Here is a 15,172-nt window from a genome sequence, read left to right as displayed (position 1 = left end):
ATACAGTGGGGCAAAAAAGTATTTAGTCAGCCACCAATTGTGCAAGTTCTCCCACTTAAAAAGATGAGGCCTGTAATTCTCATCATAGGTACACTTTAACTATGACAGACAAAATTAGAAACAAAAATCCATAAAATCACATTGTAGGATTTTTAATGAATTTATTTGCAAATTATGGTGGAAAATAAATATTTGGTCACCTACAAACAAGCAAGATTTCTGGCTCTCACAGACCTGTAACAACTTCTTTAAGAGGCTCCTCTGTCCTCCACTCGTTACCTGTATTAATGGCACCTGTTTTAACTTGTTATCAGTATAAAAGTCACCTGTCCACAACCTCAAACAGTCACACTCCAAACTCCACTATGGCCAAGATCAAAGAGCTGTCAAAGGACACCAGAAACTACATTGTAGACCTGCACCAGGCTGGGAAGACTGAATCTGCAATAGATAAGCAGCTTGGTTTGAATAAATCAACTGTGGGAGCAATTATTAGGAAATGGAAGACATACAAGACCACTGATAATATCCCTCGATCTGGGGCTCCACGCAAGATTTCACCCCGTGGGGTCAAAATGATCACAAGAACGGTGAGCAAAAATCCCAGAACCACACAGGGGGGGACCTAGTGAATGACCTGCAGAGAGCTGGGACCAAAGTAACAAAGCATACCATCAGTAACACACTACGCCGCCAGGGACTCAAATCCTGCAGTGCCAGACATGTTCTTTTTTTCAGTAATTGGTCTTTTGACCAATCAGATCATCTCTGAAAAAGATATGTTGTGAAAAGATCTGATGTGATTGGTCAAAAGTGCGTTTAGTGTAAAAAAAAAAATCAGATTTGGGCTCTTTGTAAACGCAGCCTACGAGTATTGCTGATGTAGATCAGGTTTCCCCTGTTCAGATAATCTTATTCATTATGATCTAAAAAAAGTCACCACTCCTACTCTGTGACACTTTATAAATACCTTCTGACTTGTGCTCCTTCTCAAAACCAAAATCAAAAGGAAAGTGTCCCTTTGGAGTCATTTGACTCACTTCTGTCAATACAAACAACAGTGCTTCCACCGAGACAGATGGTTTCTAATGCAGTAAGAGACACAATGCATCGAGCGGTTCCGGTCTCCATGTAACTCTACCGTACTCTGGGGACTCATTCACCGTAGTGGCCGTAAAGAGAAAAGCTCAGAGAAATTAAAGGGAGGTTTCACCCTGTCAGAGAGCCAGGTCATGAAATCTGCTTTGCTACAGATGTCGGGTCTTAATTTGAACCAGTTTGCTACAGTGGGAAAATAATCCCGCAGCAACAGGAAATGTGAATTATTATGAATTATTACATCTTTGTAAGGGGTTGATACATTTTGCCCTTAGGGCAAATCAAATCTGAAATTTCAAAGTGAAAATGATAAACTTTAGAAGCCTTTCTAAAACTCTAACACACTACAAATGCGCATTTCCTGCTGTGTGGGAAAATTCTCAGCAACAACAGAGATCCAATTATGGACACAAACAAATAGAGCCTAATTATAAAATATTTGCCACTTAGCAGATAACTTAAAAAAAAAAAAATGTTTTTAATCCAAAGTGATTTACAATAGAATAAGATCCTAGAAAAGGATGCGCTCCCATTGCTGGGAGTGTTAAGCAATCATGCAAACACGGCCCTGGACCAAGAACCATAAAACGGAAAGACCTTGTCCCTTTTTCATTTCGCTTGTCTCGCAGGCGGAATTCAATGTTCTTCTGGACAGACTTCACAGCTGCTAAACACTCTCTCAAGGACATGCGTGTAGAAGCAGGCAGTACGTTAGGCTACCAAGCAGGTCAGGAAAAGACCCCAGGGTGACACCACCACATCTCCAAGGGTCACCCGGAGTTCTAAATGTCCTACAGCTGTGCAAATAGCACTTAATAAAAATACACACCATGCAGAAACATAAAGAGTGTGTGTGAAATCATGACGGACAGATACCATGTGTGGTGTGTTATAAATCAGAAAGGGGGTTGAAGTGAGCAGCAGAATCCCTGGTGGACAGACAGATGTCTGGACAACATACACACCCGACACAAATCAGGTCAGGCTGGAAAAAGTGGCTAACATCTGCTAATGTACTGCTCTGGACACTATTTGTCATCTGTCTGTCTGCTGCCATGGCCCACATCTGCACTGTATTTCACACACAGACACGCACACGTGCGCACACACACACACACACACACACTGGATGGGCTGGTCGTGCCAACGGAGGCAGCAGAAAAAACAGGCCTCTGACACACTGACGGAGAGGGAGGGGAGCGAGACAGAGAATGGCTCTCCCATCAGGTGGGGCAGTGAAGTAGATCCACCGTCAATCCCTGAGGGACAGACGAGTTATGTTTGTGAGGATTCAATCTGTTCTGTCAAAGCAGTCCAGCCATGTCCAGTCCAGCGTGCTACTGGACAAATGAACCCGACAGAGAGCAGGAAAGAAAACGCTGGAAAAAAGTGTTATTTGTCAAAAGCCTAACTTGCAAACCAGACCCAACAGTGCAGTATTCAATATCCAAAAGGTATAACAAATAAGAACATTTTTATAAATAAAAAACACGATAAATACACTATACAGTATATACGAAAGTATGTGGACAAACCTTCAAATGAGTAGATTGGGCTATTTCAACCACGCCCGTTGCTGACAGGTGTATAAAATCAAGCACACAGCCATGCAATCTCCATAGGAAACATTGAATGGCCTCACTGAAGAGCTCAGAGACTTTCATCTTGGCACAGTCACAGCATTACACCTTTTCCAACAAATCAAAGTCAGTTCATCAAATTTCTGCAATGCTAGAGCTGCCACGGTTAACTGTAAGTGCTGTTATTGCGAAGTGGAAACGTCTAGGAGCGACAACGACTCAGCCACGAAGTGGTAGCCCACACAAGCTCACAGAACGGGACCGCTGAGTGCTGAAGCGCGTAAAAATCGTCTGTCCTCAGTTGGAACACTCAATACCGAGTTCCAAACTGCTTCTGGAAGCATCGTCAGCACAAGAACTGTTAGTCGGGAGCTTAATGAAATGGGTTTTCGTGGCCAAGCAGCCGCACAAAAGCCTAAGAATCACCATGCGCAATGCCAAGCGTCGGCTGAAGTGGTGCAAAGCTCGCCTCCATTGGACTCTGGAGCAGTGGAAACGCGTTCTCTGGAGTGATGAATCACGCTTCACCATCTGGCAGTTCCGTTTATATTTTTGTTCAGTATATATACAGGATCAGTTCCAATACCATATTTACAATGTGCTGGGATACTGGATCGATAGAGGTAGTTAGGGGTAAGGTGAGTAGGCAACAGGATATACGATAAACAGAGTAGCAATAGCTTGTATGTGAGTGGAGGTGTGTGTGTGTGTGTGTGTGTGTGTGTGTGTGTGTAGAGTCAGTATAAATGTACACTACCGTTCAAAAGTTTGGCGTCACTTAGAAATGTCCTTGTTTTTGAAAGAAAATCACATTTTTTTGTCCATTAAAATAACATAACATTTATCAGAAATATAGTGTAGACATTGTTAATGTTGTAAATGACTATTGTAGCTGGGAACGGCAGATTTTTAATGGAATATCTACAAAGGCGTACAGAGGCCCATTATCAGCAACCATCACTCCTATGTTCCAATGGCACGTTGTGTTAACTATTCCAAGTTTATCATTTTAAACAGCTAATTGATCATTAGAAAACCCCTTTGCAATTATGTTAGCACAGCTGAGCAGCTTGACCGTATGGTACTAAATGCCCATCAAGCCAAACCAATTTGTGGGAGGTGCTTCAGGAAGCATGGGATGAAATCTCTTCAGATTACCTCAACAAATTGACAACTGGAATGCCAAAGGTCTGCAAGGCTGCAAATGGAGGATTCTTTGACAAAGGTAAATTTGAAGGACACAATTATTTCAATTTTAAAAAATCATTATTTATAACCTTGTCAACGTCTTGACTACATTTCCTATTCATTATTGCAACTCATGTAATGTATGTTTTCATGGAAAACAAGGACATTTCCAAGTGACTCCAAACTATAGTTTGTTAACAAGAAATGTGTGGAGTGGTTGAAAACGAGTTTTAATGACTCCAACCTAAGTGTATGTAAACTTCCGAACCTCAACTGTAGGTAGGGATTAGGAGAAAGTGACTGGTGGCAGAATAAATAATAATACTAGTAAACAGTATGACAGCAGCATAAGTGGTGGGTGCGTGGTGGTGAGTGTATGTATATAAGTGTATGTGGTGGGTGTTAGCAAAGATTTTTTTTTTATAACTAAACCAAGATAGACCACAGCCTGTCGCTTCAAATGGGAACAAATGAGCCATAGTAGGCAGAACAAGCAAAGAGGTGGGTATCATATTGGCACGTTCTAGCATGTATTTGCATATTTCCACTGGGGAACGCCTACTCTGGGAAGTGCACGTGTGCAACAACTCAATTCGCCTTTGCAATTTTTTGAAACTTTGGCAAAGGGTAAGTCAAAACTTAGTTCACTCTGTTTGTAACAGATTGTAGTTGTGGGAAGAGACAACTGTATCGAGATCAAATGTTTCAACGATGAGTAAATTAACAGAATGTCGGACAAAATCCATCTTGTTCAATCTTCTCCCACTGCTGGTCACTGGTTTTCCTCTCACTACTGTACTGAGCGGAAACGCCAACCGGTTGCTTCACATTGACACTGCACCAGTCAAACGTTTGGACAGACCTACTCATTCAAGGGTTTTTCTTTATTTTACTATCTTCTACATTGTAGAATAATAGTGAAGATATCAAAACTATAAAATAACACATGTAGTAACAAAAAGTGTTAAACAAATCAAAATGTATTTTAGATTTGAGATTATTCAAAGTAGCCACCCTTTGCCTTGATGACAGCTTTTCACTCTCTTGGCATTCTCTCAACCAGCTTCACCTGGAATGCTTTTCCAACAGTCTTGAAGGATTTCCTACATATGCTGAGCACTTGTTGGCTGCTTTTCCTTCACTCTGCTGCTCAACTTATCCCAAAACATCTCAATTTGATTGAGGTTGGGTGATTGTGGAGGCCAGGTAATCTGATGTAGCACTCCACCATTCTCTTTCTTGGTCAAAAAGCCCTTACACAGCCTGGAGGTGTGTTTTGGGTCATTGTCATGTTGAAAAACAAATGATAGTCCCTCTAAGAGCAAACCAGATGGGCAAACCAGATGGGATGTCGTATCGCTGCAGAATGCTGTGGTAGCCATGCTGGTTAAGTGTGCCTTGAATTCTAAATAAATCACAGACAGTGTCACCAGCAAAGCACCCCCACTCCACCACACCTCCTCCTCCATGCTTCACAGTGGGAACCACACATGCGGAGATCATCCGTACACCTACTCTGCGTCTCACAAAGACACAGAGGTTGGAACCAAAAATCTCAAATTTGGACTCATCAGACCAAAGTACAGATTTCCACCAGTCTAATGTCCATTGCTCAAGTTTCTTGGCCCAAGCTAGTCTCTTCTTCCTATTGGTGTACTTTCGTAGTGGTTTCTTTGCAGCAATTCGACCATGACGGCCTGATTCACGCAGTCTCCTCGAAACATGTTGAGATTTGTCTGTTACTTGAACTCTGTGAACTTATCCTCTGCAGCAGAGGTAACTCTGGGTCTTCCTTTTCTGTGGCAGTCCTCATGAGAGCCAGTTTCATCATAGCGCTTGATGGTTTTTGCAACTGGCCTTGAAACTTTAAAAGTTCATGAAATGTTCCGTATTGACTGACCTTCATGTCTTAAAGTAATGATGGACTGTCATTTCTCTTTGCTTATTTGAGCTGTTCTTGCCATGATATGGACTTGGTCTTTTACCAAATAAGGTTATCTTCTGTATAGCACCCGTACCTTGTCACAATACAACTGATTGGCATTAAGGACAGAAATTCCACAAATTAACTTTTAACAAGGCACACCTGTTAATTTAAATGCATTCTAGGTGACTACCTCATAAAGCTGGTTGAGAGAATGCCAAGAGTGTACAAAGCTGTCATCAAGGCAAAGGGTGGCTACTTTGAATAACCTCAAATCTCAAATATATTTTGATTTGTTTAACACTTTTTTGGTTACTACATGATTCCATATGTGTTATTTCATAGTGTTGATGTCTTCACTATTATTCTACAATGTAGAAAATAACAAAAAATAAAGAAAAACCCAGGAATGAGTAGGTGTGTCCAAACATTTGACTGGTAGACTAAATAGCTTTTTTGCCCGCTTTGAGGACAATACAGTGCCACTGACACGGCCTGCAACGGAAACATGCGGTCTCTCCTTCACTGCAACCGAGGTGAGTAAAACATTTAAACGTGTTAACCCTCGCAAGGCTGCAGGCCCAGACGGCATCCCCAGCTGCGCCCTCAGAGCATGCGCAGACCAGCTGGCTGGTGTGTTTACGGACATATTCAATCAATCCCTATACCAGTCTGCTGTTCCCACATGCTTCAAGAGGGCCACCATTGTTCCTGTTCCCAAGAAAGCTAAGGTAACTGAGCTAAACGACTACCGCCCCGTAGCACTCACTTCCGTCATGAAGTGCTTTGAGAGACTAGTCAAGGACCATATCACCTCCACCCAACCTGACACCCACTCCAATTTGCTTACCGCCCAAATAGGTCCACAGACGACGCAATCTCAACCACACTGCACACTGCCCTAACCCATCTGGACAAGAGGAATACCTATGTGAGAATGCTGTTCATCGACTACAGCTCGGCATTCAACACCATAGTACCCTCCAAGCTCGTCATCAAGCTCGAGACCCTGGGTCTCGACCCCGCCCTGTGCAACTGGGTACTGGACTTCCTGACGGGCCGCCCCCAGGTGGTGAGGGTAGGTAACAACATCTCCTCCCCGCTGATCCTCAACACTGGGGCCCCACAAGGGTGCGTTCTGAGCCCTCTCCTGTACTCCCTGTTCACCCACGACTGCGTGGCCACGCACGCCTCCAACTCAATCATCAAGTTTGCGGACGACACAACAGTGGTAGGCTTGATTACCAACAACGACGAGACGGCCTACAGGGAGGAGGTGAGGGCCCTTGGAGTGTGGTGTCAGGAAAATAACCTCACACTCAACGTCAACAAAACTAAGGAGATGATTGTGGACTTCAGGAAACAGCAGAGGGAACACCCCCTATCCACATCGATGGAACAGTAGTGGAGAGAGTAGCAAGTTTTAAGTTCCTCGGCATACACATCACAGACAAACTGAATTGGTCCACTCACACAGACAGCATCGTGAAGAAGGCGCAGCAGCGCCTCTTCAACCTCAGGAGGCTGAAGAAATTCGGCTTGTCACCAAAAGCACTCACAAACTTCTACAGATGCACAATCGAGAGCATCCTGGCGGGCTGTATCACCGCCTGGTACGGCAACTGCTCCTCCCTCAACCGTAAGGCTCTCCAGAGGGTAGTGAGGTCTGCACAACGCATCACCGGGGGCAAACTACCTGCCCTCCAGGACACCTACACCACCCGATGTTACAGGAAGGCCATAAAGATCATCAAGGACATAAACCACCCGAGCCACTGCCTGTTCACCCCGCTATCATCCAGAAGGCGAGGTCAGTACAGGTGCATCAAAGTTGGGACCGAGAGACTGAAAAATAGCTTCTATCTCAAGGCCATCAGACTGTTAAACAGCCACCACTAACATTGAGTGGCTGCTGCCAACACACTGACACTGACTCAACTCCAGCCACTTTAATAATGGGAATTGATGGGAAATGATGTAAATATATCACTAGCCACTTTAAACAATGCTACCTTATATAATGTTACTTACCCTACATTATTCATCTCATATGCATACGTATATACTGTACTCTATATCATCGACTGCATCCTTATGTAATACATGTATCACTAGCCACTTTAACTATGCCACTTTGTTTACATACTCATCTCATATGTATATACTGTACTCGATACCATCTACTGTATCTTGCCTATGCTGCTCTGTACCATCACTCATTCATATATCCTTGTGTACATATTCTTTATCCCCTTATACTGTGTATAAGACAGTAGTTTAGGAATTGTTAGTTAGATTACTTGTTGGTTATTACTGCATTGTCGGAACTAGAAGCACAAGCATTTCGCTACACTCGCATTAACATCTGCTAACCATGTGTATGTGACATAAAATTTGATTTGATTTTGTACTGTACATCTGAAATATCGGTCTCATTGTTTTATCTGTGGTGTGTGTGCGTGTGTGTGTAAGAATGTGAGTGTAGGCATGATAGGTGGATATACATGTAAACAGGGCTGAAAAGTGACTGGTAGCAGGAATATATACAGTGGGGCAAAAAAGTATTTAGTCAGCCACCAATTGTGCATGTTCTCCCACTTAAAAAGATGAGAGGCCTGTCTATGACAGACAAAATGAGAAAAAAAAATCCAGAAAAATCACATTGTAGGATTTTTTATGAATTTATCTGCAAATTATGGTGGAAATAAGTATTTGGTCACCTACAAACAAGCTAGATTTCTGGCTCCCACAGACCTGTAAAAAGAGGTTCCTCTGTCCTCCACTCATTACCTGTATTAATGGCACCTGTTTGAACTTGTTATCAGTATAAAAGATGCCTGTCCACAACCTCAAACAGACACTCCAAACTCCACTATGGCCAAGACCAAATAGCTGTCAAAGGACACCAGAAACAAAATTGTCGACCTGCACCAGGGTGGGAAGACTGAATCTGCAATAGGTAAGCATGTTGATTTGAAGAAATCAACTGTGGGAGCTATTATTAGGAAATGGAAGGCATACAAGACCACTGATAATCTCCCTCGATCTGAGAAAGAATGAATGGGGCCATGTATCGTGAGATTTTGAGTGAAAACCTCCTTCCATCAGCAAGGGCATTGAAGATGAAACGTGGCTGGGTCTTTCAGCATGACAATGATCCCAAACCCACCGCCCGGGCAACAAAGGAGTGGCTTCGTAAGAAGCATTTCAAGGTCCTGGAGTGGCCTAGCCAGTCTCCAGATCTCAACCCCATACAAAATCTTTGGAGGGAGTTGAAAGTCCGTGTTGCCCAGCAACAGCCCCAAAACATCACTGCTCTAGAGGAGATCTGCATGGAGGAATGGGCCAAAATACCAGCAACAGTGTGGGAAAACCTTGTGAAGACTTACAGAAAACGTTTGACCTCTGTCATTGCCAACAAAGGGTATATAACAAAGTATTGAGAAACTTTTGTTATTGACCAAATACTTATTTTCCACCATAATTTGCAAATTCATTCATTAAAAATCCTACAATGTGATTTTCTGGATTTTTTTTCTCATTTTGTCTGTCATAGTTGAAATGTACCTGTGATGAAAATTACAGGCCTCATCTTTTTAAGTGGGAGAACTTAAACAATTGGTGGCTGACTAAATACTTTTTTTGCCCCACTGTAAATAGTGATGGTAATATGTTAATGGTAATATATACATGTAAACAGGGCTGAAAAGTTACTGGTATCAGGAATATATAAATACTGATGGTAATATATTAATGGTAATATATACATGTAAACAGGAGTAATAGTGACCAGTAGCAGGATAAATACATAGATACTAATGGCAATCAATTATTAATGAACAGCAGCGTAGCGGTAGTAATAAATGTAATCAATAATCATTTTAGCAGCAGCTTAGGTGTGAGTGGGAGCAGTAGTTGTTAGCTATTAACATTGTGATGACCGGGGGATGGAAGATGTTTAGAGCCTTGATGCACCTGTAACGCCTGCTGGACAGGAGCATGGAGAACTGTCCATGTCTCTGGTGACTGGAGTCTTTTGCAATTTTTCAGGCCTTTCTCAGACACCGCCTGGCATGTAAGTCCTGGATGGCTGGTAGCTCACCCCCAGTGATGCGCTGGGCTGTCCGCACCACCCTCTGTAGGGCCTCCCGGTCGAGGGCGGCGCAGTTGCCATACCAGATGGTGATATAACCAGTCGGGATGCTCTCGATGGTGCAGCTGTAAAAGTTCCTAAGGATCTAAGGGAGAAGAGGCACTGCCGTGCCTTCTTCACGACTCTGCTGATGTGAGAGGGCTTGCATTTATTGATCGCTGTTCTGTGTTTGTTTACCTGGAAAAGGGCTTTGTGTATAACTGTTAATTTTTTTTTTTTACAAAAAAGGCCCTTCCTTTCAGCCAATTAGTGCTTGAATGGACATTTGGACAATGGCTTCGCCCACTCTAGCTCAGAGTGTTGTTCCAAGAAGGCGGCGCACGTTTTGGCGGACGACCAAGTTGACTATTTACTCTAGGAACAGTGTGCGTGCATCCAAGAAAAAACACAAGACATTCTGAATATCACAAGTTGATTCGTAAATAAACTAAAGAGAGTGTGTGTGTGTGTTAATACTATGTGTGATGGGGACGAAGATAAAACTGAGAAGCATCCGTACTGTTCTCGCCAGACAACCTGTAGTGTCGGAACCTTAACAATCAGCATTAAGTACTAGCAGGTGGCGGTGTCCGAAGCCCACCGCTCAGATGAGCTCCAAGCTAGACCTTTTTTTAATAACCAACCTGAATAGAACGTTAAACTAATGATTGTAGACAGTAGAGAGCTTTATTACTAATGACTGTGTGGGCCTATATTACACAGAGAGGGATATTAGTCAGCCAATCAGTGGCTTTGACACAAGAATACCCGAGGTACTTCCTGTTCTTACACCCAATGGCCTTGAGTTATCTGGCGGTAGCCAAATGAAAATGAGTAGATGAAATATGTTTCATAGGCAGTTAAGCACAGCACTTAAGCTCTACACTCATCACAATTCTCACCAGGAAGGGAGGAAAAATATGCAGTCAAGCGAAACCTGGTATGGATGGTTGGTGACTTACTCAGATTTCTAGCCTCATTCAGTAAAAGAAAGCTATCAACACTCTCCGAGGATGATTGTACGGGACACTGAAATGTGCGGTAAGCAAATTGCTACTTTTGTAAACAGTTTGTCTTAACTTCGGTTACGTCCCTTTGTTGTACTGCAACGTTTTCAGCTGGAGGTCAGAGCCGGCCAGAGGAAGTGACCGGTCAGGTTAGCGTGTTGGTGGAGAATAATGACTCAGGCCACCACTGAGTAACGTCACACAGCGCACACACACACACAAACTCCTGTCCTCCGTCCCTTTCTCCTTCCCACCAGAGGGCTAGGGGTGCGGCGCAATGACCCAGCGCCATCCAAATCGGGGCAGGGAGGTAGAGGACAGGGGGACAGGGTTTGACTCTGCAAATCTAGCCTTCTCCCACAGGGCAGAGTAGCGCTGCACGCTACCCTGTCACGTGTACTATTCCCCCTCTCATCTGAGTCCCACTTGTCTGACTAAGGGGACAGGGATGCCAAGGCTGCTCTGGCCACTGGTAGCCCTCAAGGCCCCTGTGTGTGAGTAGAGCCCTGGTCATGTGGTGGTGTGGGGGGGGCTCGTGGTGCCTTCAGCCTGGTACTGAACCACAGTGGTAACAGGTAAACGGCTCACCTATAGGAGGGTACAGAGCCACCTGAAGGTTGACTAAGAGGTGTAAACACTGAGAAACAGGGTATTTAGACTCTTCCATGTCGAAGGAGGCAAAGACAGCAACGGATTTGTCTAAATAATCCATCGTTAAAGTAACCCCTGTGTGACTGCACATTCTCATCAACCAAAAAAAAGTAGGGATTTCTTTAGTTCATCACAGGAAAGCGATCTCTTCAACAGATCCTCCGCAATTATTCAACTCCATTCTGAAATGTACACACTTGCCACAGACATTATGTAACTAGAACGAAGCATCTCTAAGCAAACACCGTTCCATCTTACTGCTACAGTATCTTACTCTCAGACTCTCACAGTCTGAACCAGAGAGAATAACTGTTGCAAATTCTATTTTTATGGCCTGAAAAGCCTTCATAAAGCCACAGATGACATCTTAGTTACTCACAGTATCTTGGAGAAGAGAAGCAGGAAGTAGATCAGGGTCAAGGGTCATCAATCAGTTTACGCACTGTTCTGCCAGTTCAGTTCATCCCTGTAAAAAAGAGCAACACAGCAATGTTAAGTAAACGGCATTAGTAGCCAGCTAAACTAGAGCCACTGACCAACACAAATGTAGGATCTTAATTTGAGCCAGTTTGCTACAGCAGGAAAATAATCCTACAGCAACAGGAAATGTGAATTATAATGAATTGACATTTATTGTAGGGATCGATACATTCTTTGTTCGGGCAAGTTTGCATTTCCTGCTGCAGGAAAATACTCCGCAACAAAAGAGGGATCAAATTAAGATCTTACATCTGTACGAGAACTCAAAGAACAATGGGAATCCTGGGTATAACCTCGGTCGTCTAATGCCCCGAAGCATGGTGGCCAGGCTCACTCAGCTCGGTTTGTCAAAGAGGGTTTTAATACAGATGGGTAAAGTGTGGCATGGTAATGAGATAAGTGCCAGGCTAATACTCTGCTGGACACTTCACGTCCCCCTCGACAGAGGCACGGTGCAGGTCTATAGAGTGGGACTAAAATAACCACTTCGGACAGGATGGACACTCATGACCAACCTTCCCTCTCATTTTTTCCCGGGACTGAGCATATTTCAGGTCTGCTGAGCGCAAACTTGAGCGTTGTGACAATTATGTGCAAATCCCAGTGTGTGTTTACTGTTTAACACCGAGGCTGTACCCGCTTTAAGTTACAGTTTTGACAGTGGCCAAGTAGGCTACTGTGGCTACTTGATCATAACGTAGGCCCACCAGAGTGGCCTACCATCAAAAACAATGGAGAAAATGCTTCCCATAACTTGGAAAAGGCTGTTCTATCATTCAGACTACAGTAGCAGCCAACATGTGTTGAATATAGGCCTGGATTCCATGAGACTTTTAAGGGAAAAAAACATGCAGGGCTTGACATGAACCTGTTTTATCCACTTGTCCTTCAGACAAGGAGGTGATGGAAAATGTTGTTGTGTCGTTTGATGCAAGAAACCACTTGAACATTACCACAGAGAATCAGACAAATGATGCTACCCTCTTAGCTTATTCTAGCATGCCTCAAAATACAACACTGCCCCTTTAAGACAAATATAAGCCATTTGCAAAAATGTCTAGCACTGTACACATTTTGTGCTCTTGTATGAAAGCAATCACTCCTCTATTGCTGACTACAAATGATCCAATTACTCACTAAGTAGCATAGGATAAACAAAATGTGCACGTGGCTACATGCAGCTCTCGCGTTGGTCTCAAAACAAGCGTATAACATGCACCCACCAGTACATGACTTTTGCCAGGCTCGCCGTCGTGTGGTCAGTATGTTACAGGGTAAAAGCTCAATCTCCTGCTGCTGCTATTTCCACTGCAGGGAAGTCTCGGGGCTACTGCGTGCACGCGCGCACTTTAAGAGGGAACATTGCTCATCACCACATATAAGCCCTTACAAGTAGGTGTATTCACGTCGTACCCTGGAGGGTCCGAGGTACGGCTGGTGTCCCAGGTCTAAATGAGTCCCTGATCAGAGGGGAAGAATGGGGGGGAAAAGCAGTGGAACTGACTTCCGGGTCCAGATTAGGATTTGATGGACACACAGCAACCAGAAAGACAGACAACACAATCTCCAAGTCCAGTGGGTCTACTTTGCCCATGTGATGCCCGGCACCAGTACAACGCTGTCGGGTCAGACTAGCGGCAAACAAAATACCAATGTTCTACCTTGTTGAGCAGCAAGCGCAATCAAAGACTGGCTGGTGATGGGACCCTGATGAAGACAGCTCCGCTGTCCAAACGTTGATTGTTATTTATTGCATGTGTTGCATGGGAGCCAATGAGAGGGTGTTGCCTACCTTTTCTGGTAGTGCTATTGTGTGTCAGTCAACCACCTTCCGTGGCTCTATGGTGGAGGTAGGGGGTTCCTGGCTGATTCCCTCCCAGGAAACGGATCCGCCAGCTGAGCACTCAAGCTGACCTGGCTCTGCACAGCACTGCACCTGACCTGCAGCGGTGACGACACTGCACCAGTCCCACGCCACAGTCCCGGTCACGGTGACCTACATCTCTCCACCGCTCTCGAACTGAGCATGATGGATGTAGCCCTGAGCTAGCACAGTGGCAGGGAAGAACTCCCGAGAAGGAAGAAACCTCGAGCGGAACCAGTCTCAGAGGTTCACTCTTAGGACAAAAGGTACTATCTGGAACCATTTGACGAACCCTTTTGGTTCCAGGTTGGACCCTTTGAACAGAGGGTTCTACGTGGAACCCAAAAGGGTTCTCCCTGGAACCAAAAAGGGTTACCTTATGGGGACAGCCAAAGAACTTTTTTTTTTCTAAGAGTGTAGATAGTAGTGTCTTATCAGCCATTCATCTCCCTGTAATGGGGATACATCAACCAACATGTCCTCTGATACCATACGCTGTCTGTTTGAAACAGGAGGGCCTGTTTCAGACAAGCTGCCTGCCACAGACTCAAAGGCCTTATTAATATCACCCCAACATCATATATAATTCATTGAGGCTGAATGGCTACAAGTGCAGGGGCAGCTGGGAGGGATCTGTACAGAACAGGGGGCCATCGCTCTCCCCCTGTCACAGAGGATCCGGCTGGCCTATAATACTTCATCTTCTCAGTCAGCGCTGCGGAGAGGTAAAGAGAGAAACAGAGACAGAGAGGGAGAGAGAGAGAGAGAAATACAGATAGAGAGGGAGGAAGAGGGAGAGAGAGAGAGAGACAGATGGAGAGAGGGAGAGACAGAGAGGGAGAGAGAAAGAGACAGATGGGAAGAGAGAGAGAGAGAGATGGGGAGGGAGAGAGAGAGAAAGAGAAAGACAGATATAGAGAGCGAGGGAGTGAGAGAGAAAGGGAGAGAGAGAAAGAGAGAATATAGAGAAAGAGAGAGAAATACAGATAGAGGGAGGGAGCGAGAGAAAGAGAAAGACAGAAAGGGAGGGAGAGAGAGAGAGAGAGAGAGAGAGAAAGGGAGAGAGAGAGAGAGAGAGAGAGAGAGAGAGAGAGAGAGAGAGAGAGAGAGAGAGAGAGAGAGAGACAGGTGGGGAGGGAGAGAGAGAGGGAGGGAGAGAAAGAGGAGAAAGAGATAGGGAGGGAGAAAAAGATGGATGGAGACAGGAGAGAGGTAGGGAGCGAGCGAGAGAGAGAGAGAGAGAGAGAG

At 44.4% G+C, this 15,172-nt stretch overlaps 1 protein-coding gene across 4 annotated transcripts in view; it reads right to left on the bottom strand.

Moving 5' to 3' along the window:
* LOC135542517 (double-stranded RNA-specific editase 1-like) overlaps positions 1–15,172 on the bottom strand; it is a 66,810-nt gene that overhangs the window by 41,187 nt on the left and 10,451 nt on the right. For all 4 annotated transcript variants that reach the window (XM_064969535.1, XM_064969539.1, XM_064969538.1 and 1 more), the window contains exon 2: positions 11,960–12,046. The gene's annotated coding sequence lies outside the window, so the exon portion shown is untranslated. The remainder of the gene's footprint in view (positions 1–11,959; positions 12,047–15,172) is intronic.

The sequence above is a fragment of the Oncorhynchus masou genome, chromosome 6, assembly GCF_036934945.1.
Source record: "Oncorhynchus masou masou isolate Uvic2021 chromosome 6, UVic_Omas_1.1, whole genome shotgun sequence".
NCBI lineage: Eukaryota > Metazoa > Chordata > Actinopteri > Salmoniformes > Salmonidae > Oncorhynchus > Oncorhynchus masou.
Note: the sequence above shows the minus strand (reverse complement) of the source record. Positions and strands in the feature narration are given on the sequence as shown.